The sequence below is a fragment of the Scyliorhinus torazame genome, chromosome 16 (assembly GCF_047496885.1).
Source record: "Scyliorhinus torazame isolate Kashiwa2021f chromosome 16, sScyTor2.1, whole genome shotgun sequence".
Classification (NCBI taxonomy): Eukaryota; Metazoa; Chordata; class Chondrichthyes; order Carcharhiniformes; family Scyliorhinidae; genus Scyliorhinus; species Scyliorhinus torazame.
The window spans coordinates 93924139-93930517 of NC_092722.1; the positions used below are offsets into that span (position 1 = coordinate 93924139).

At 47.2% G+C, this 6379-nt stretch overlaps 1 long non-coding RNA gene across 1 annotated transcript; it reads right to left on the reverse strand.

Moving 5' to 3' along the window:
* Nucleotides 1–228: 228 nt before the first annotated feature.
* On the reverse strand, nt 229–3552 carry LOC140392390 (uncharacterized). Its single transcript, XR_011935325.1, has 3 exons — nt 3402–3552; nt 1623–1692; nt 229–877 (listed from the first exon to the last, which is right to left on the reverse strand). It is a non-coding gene; the product is annotated as an uncharacterized lncRNA (long non-coding RNA).
* Between the last annotated feature and the right edge of the window lie 2827 nt (nt 3553–6379).

Sequence of the window (6379 nt, forward strand, 5' to 3'; positions counted from 1 at the left end):
ATTCATGTTTAATGTTGCGCCACACCTTTCCTTTCTGAAATTGGCTCATCGGTGCCTGGTGTGAGGAAAATTTGTAATGTGGGCCCTCACGTGAAGAGATTGCATAAACCTGAATTGCAACATTCACTTAACAACACTTGTTACTCTCCTGCTGGATCTCAAACTTTGACGAAGCGGATCAGCATCTCACATTGTCAAGATGCAGAAAAAACTCAAACACTGCCAATCTGGCAATAACGTTTCCATTTACTGTGTATATTAGAAAGTACAATAATCACATTCAAACTCTGAAAATTTAACATAGGAAAAACATAAGTGTAAACTTTGAAAGTGGGAGATTGCTACAACGTGGTAAAGAGGAATTTACAAGCTGCTGGTTGGCCTGAAAATTGAAGGTTTCACTGGGATTTCTACAGACAGAACTGCTTCATGTAATTTATCATCATTATTACATTCCCAATATTTGATACAATTATATTGTGGAATTTCATAGTTTGTGATGCTAGAGAGATTGTTACAATTTGTATTTTTATTCAGCTCACATTAATTTTCCCTAGAAAGTTGAATATTTATGACCGAATAAGTTCAAGATGTGAAAACAGTGAGAAATGAGGCTGTGTTTCCATTCTTCTAATCTCATTCAGGTTTTCCGTTTTGCTTTTTTGGGTTCTGGAAGGAAATGAGAGAGTCAAGAGGTGCCTCATCATCACCTGATACCCACTCACTTCTCATTCCGAATCCACCATCTCCAGATACCCCATCCTCTTCAGAATCTGCCAACTGGAACCATCTCTGCTTCGAACCCAACTCCGTTAATCCCAGCTCCTCTCCTGGAGGCAGGAGTGGGATTTCAGCTCGTCCAACTGCCTTCCTCAGTCTGAAAGATAACTTCAGATGTGACTGGCAATCACTCAATCCCCTCAATAACTCCCAGAAACAAACAATCACAGGTTAATGAGATCTTAACTTTTTAAATGATCAATGCCACTAGAACCCTGATTCAGATGATTGTCAAACAAACAGAAACAGTGGGCAGCAGGGTGGCACAGTGGTTTGCACTGCTGCCTCACAGTGCCGGAGACTTGGGTTCAATTCCAGCCTTGGGTGAAGTCTGTGCGGAGTCTGCACGTTCTCCCTGTGTCTGCATACGTTTCCACCGAGTGCTCTGGTTTCCTCCCACAGTCCAAAGATGTACAGGTTAGGTGGATTGGTCATGTTAATTGCCCCTTAGTGCCCAGGGATATGTAGGTTAGGTGAAGGGGATATAGGGATAGGGCAGGGGAGGGAGCTTGTGTCGGGTGCGCTTTCAGAGGGTGGCTGCAGACAATGCACCAATGAAAGGGATTCAATGAAACAGGAAGAGAATTCTCAATTGGCAATCAGCCTGAACTCTCCAATGTCGAATTCTGGGGTGAGCAGTGCAAATCCTTCATCCTACTGACTGGTTAAGCCAATTTTAACAAATCTGCCACAATAACTGAAAGACGTCCCAAACTACACCCAAAATCTCATCTCAAATTTACAGGATTTCCTTCAAAACTACCCAACTGACATTATCATGCAATTAATATTCCCATCTCCCCTACCCTGCCCCTCCCCACTGCAGGTTATTAGGGACTTACTGGCTTGGGTCTTCACTGGCTGGCTTTGCTGCGGATTTTGGGATGGTTCGCTCTCTTTGAACTGGAGCACCTACAGTCGTTGAGGAGGAAACAAGCAGGAAAAGGTAGTAAAGAGCTGTACAAAACAAACAGTGCTCACCTCCAAGCTAATGTCAGCCCAGGTTCATCGAGGTCCCAAAACATTCAATCCCTGGCCTCTATTTCAAGAATCACATTACAATCTGAAGCCAAAACAAGCTGTGTATATATGTTCTAGAGAAACTCCTACATTATCAACTCTGATGAAAGACTCACAGCAAGTGGACAATCTCTGCTGTAAGTAGAATATGCGGAACCAACAATCATGTTCAAATCTCTCCCCTACTTTATCTATTTTCCGAATAACTTGATATAAATTCAGGACCTTGGGCAGAATTCCAAAATTTACAGGTGACACATCACTTGGAAGTATTGTGAACTATGAGGAAAATTGTGTCAAAACTCAAATGCATAAATGGGCCAGGGAACTGGTGGACAGGTGGCAGATAAAGTTTAATGTGGAGAAATGTGAAGTGATCCATTTTGGTAGGAAGAACATGGAGAGACAATATAAAATAAGGGGTAGATTTCTCAGGGAGGTACAGGAGCAGAGGGACCTGCGTCAGTGTGTGCTTAGATCATTGAAGGTGTCAGGACAGGTGGAGAGAGCAGTTAATAAAGAGTTAATAAAGAGCTTTGACAAAGAGTCATGGACTCGAAACGTTAGCTCTTTTCTCTCCCTACAGATGCTGCCAGACTTGCTGAGATTTTCCAGCATTTTCTCTTTTGTTGCAGTTAATAAAGTATAGAGTATTCTGGGCTTTGTGAATTGCACAAGAACAAGGAGGCTATGCTGAACTTGTAAAAGAAACCAGTGAGACCTCAGCGAGCAGCACACTCGCGGAAAGATGTGAAGATATTGGAGAAAGTGGAGTGAAGATTCAGAAGGGTTCCAGGGCTGCAAATTCCAATTACATAGAAAGATTTGGGACTGTTTTCCTTGGAGAAGAGAAGGCTGAGAGATAGAGATGTCCAAAATCATGAGAGATCTGGACAGACTAGATTGAAACTGCTCCCATTGGTGGAAGGGTGGAGAACGAAAGGACTCAAAGTTAAGGGAATTGGCGAAAGGAGCATTGGGGACATGAGAACAAGCTTTTTCACACAGCGAGTGGCTAGGATCCAGAATGAATACCGGAGACAGGGTCATTCGAGGCTTTCAAAAGGACCTGAACAGGGCCGAGCTGTTGGGAAAAGGCGGGGTGCAAGACTGGGTGGATTGTACTTGCAGGCGGCTGGCACAAACATGATGGGCCGAATAATCTTCGACGCTGTAACCATTTTATGATTTTGTGATTGGAGCTCAACCCAGCAGATTTGTGCAGCTGGACTGTCTGAGCGGCTCTCCCAGATGACAAACTTTGCAAAGTGGGCCAGTCCAGTGGCTGGTCCGGGAGAAGCTGCTCTCTTCTCGGAAGCTCAACCACTGATGGTGCAATTTCGATACGCGCGCAATGTCAATTTCACAACTGCCTTGCATCAATTTCAAGTTCCGGTCACAGCCCAGCTCGAATCTCTCACATTTGAGATATTTATTCTTTCTTCCAAACTGAAACATGGGCCATTGTCCAGAATCTGTAAGACGATTCTTTGAGAATTAATTTAGCAACAACAGAACTGAGAGCTAACTGTGAAAATTCATCACTGCTTTATCCTATTCCTGCATGAAATCCAGAGTCACACAAACAATTCAATTCTTACCCTGTCCAGAAAGAGTGAGGGACAGAATCAAACACAGGGACAGGATCCACAGGTTTCCACGGGCTGGTCTGCAGCTGATAGCCATTCTCTGGACTGACGCACAGTGACCAGGACAATAGTGAATGAAGTCGCACTTCGCCGTCACCAGAGATATGAGAACTGGAGCTCTGGGTTCGAGTGTATAAAGTAACTCAAACCCAACCTCCCCTTGCGTCAGAACCACAAAGGAAATAAGACCACGCAATGGAAACAGTCAAACTGCGCTGCTTAGTATTCAACTCACCCTGAAATCTAGAAATAAACAATGTCAACCAAACAAAGCCCATTGCACAGAATTAAAAAACAAGATTTTCCCTCTCACATTATGACAACAGATGAGCTGCAACGTTAATGAGGGCAGCTCCGAGCGGGAAGAGGAAATGAAGCTGTTATTGGAATTGGAGTTTCCTACATCATCAGCATCATTGTTCTAAGCAATGGGGCTTGTCTCTAAATCCTGGTCAACAGTACAAGGCTGAGACAACAGCACTACGTGGAATTCCAAAGTTTCAAAGAAGTAGGGTGCTCTTTCCAAGGGCCGGTGCAGACTCGATGGGCCAAATGGCCCCCTTCTGCCCTGGAAATTCTATGATTGTATGAACACTCGGTTTAATTACTATCAGAGGTGAGACTGTTCGATCCAGATTCTTACACACTGACATGCGGCAATTCGGTGGTAGGTGCTGTACGGGGTGTGGGGGTAACACGTCCAGAGAACTGGGCTCAATGCCCTCGTATGTTGGTTAGCAAGTGCTGCTGGGGAGAGTTTCAACTAGTTCAGCAGGAACAGTGCCACTGGTAAAGCACCAGCGGGAGATGCAATCTGCAGAGGGACAAACAACATTTAGAATCAAAAATAGGTAGAAATCGAGGAAATGCAAGACAGTCTAAGCTGATTTCAGATACGTTTGTGTAAATGCCCAGAGTAGGTAAATAAAATTGCTCTGGAGGTACCAGAAAGTACATGTACAATAATACACAGGCAATAATGGTAACCTGACTCAATCTAGGGCAGGTATGAGTGCTTAATATTCCTGGCTGCAAAAGAACATAGAACATACAGTGCAGAAGAAGGCCATTCGGCCCATCGAGTCTGCACCGACCCACGTAAGCCCTCACTTCCACCCTATCCCCGTAACCCAATAACCCCTCCTAACCTCTTTCATCACTAAGGGCAATTTATCATGGCCAATCCACCTAACCTGCACGTCTTTGGACTGTGGGAGGAAACCGAAGCACCCAGAGGAAACCCACGCAGACACGGTGAGAACGTGCAGACTCCGCATAGACTATGACCCAGCGGGGAATCGAACCTGGGACCCTGGCGCTGCGAAGCCACAGTGCTATCCATTTGTGCTACCTCAGCCATTCCCATCTGAGAATCTCATCAAGGTCAGCCTGGTACTGGGTGGCAGCCCCCGGCGAGGCAGACATTCTGTCGAGATGGCTGTCACTGACTGCGCAATGCCTTAGACACCTTCACTCATGGTGCCCACGGCATGCATTAGGCTCTCCACTTTAGGCGTTTGCCACCCTAGCAGTGTTAGCCTCAGTGCCACAAATTGCTGGCGACATCTCCTGTGCCCGAAGCCTCTGGGACTCCTCCAATCGGCCATGGACCTACTGGAGTGTCACTAACATCTCCCTCTGAATGCCCTGGCTGCTCCCTATCATCTCCATCAGCTCTGGGTAACCCTGTTCCAGAGGCTCAACATCAGGCTGGGGCCCAGCTGGGACCTGGGATCCAGCAGACCTCCAACTGCTGTCTCGCCTGGGGGTTCCTGCCTCCACCTGATGTACATCAGCAACAGTGTGGTACTCACCAGATTGTGTCCCAGAAGCCTCACCACTAACATTTCCTACCGAGGTGTGTGTAACTGCGCTGGTGGAGGATGGGGCTGACAGCTGTGATGCCTCGATCAGGTCTTCTTTGCAGCTCTCCTCCGAGGTATTCTCTTGGGAGGCTGGAGAGGGGGCCACCCAGAATGGGACAGTGTCATCGGCTGGAGGCTGTGCGGCGGAATGGACATTGAGAGGGATGGGTCAGTCAGTAAGGCAATAACAACTCCTGTTTGACAGGTCCCCCGGGTAGGGCCCGGTTGTTCCTCACCTCTGCGGCGTCTGCTAGCCTCTGTGTTGGTGACCGCCCTGTCCTCAGCCACCTCAGTCACCTCCAACGCCCTCTCCTTGAAGGAGGCGAGGATTCTTAAGTCTGACACCCCAATGTCAGTCTGAGCCCTCTCCTGGCGATTGTGCGACACCTTTTCCAGAGGAGACACAGAGAGGGCATCGTGAGCCACACGCACGGTTCACAGTGGTGAGGGGGGGGGGGGGGGAGATGTGAAGGAGGGGTTGGGAAGTTGAAGGGAGAGGGGAAATGTAGGGAGGGTTAGGGGTCACATGGAGAGTTGGTGGGGTGGATGCTTGCTTGGGGGCCTCCTGGCCTCCACTGCCTTCTAGCAGCCTTCCCAGGTCTGCATCCCCAAATCCTGGAGCCGATCTCCTGGGCATCATTAGAACATAGAACATAGAACAATACAGCGCAGTACAGGCCCTTCGGCCCACGATGTTGCACCGAAACAAAAGCCATCTAACCTACACTATGCCATTATCATTCATATGTTTATCCAATGAACTTTTAAATGCCCTCAATGTTGGCGAGTTCACTACTGTAGCAGGTAGGGCATTCCACGGCCTCACTACTCTTTGCGTAAAGAACCTACCTCTGACCTCTGTCCTATATCTATTACCCCTCAGTTTAAAGTTATGTCCCCTCGTGCCAGCAAGGCTCTCACTGTCCACCCTATCCAACCCCCTAATCATTTTGTATGCCTCTATTAAGTCTCCTCTTCACCTTCTTCTCTCCAACGAAAACAACCTCGAGTCCATCAGCCTTTCCTCATAAGATTTTCCCTCCATACCAGGCAACATCCTGGTAA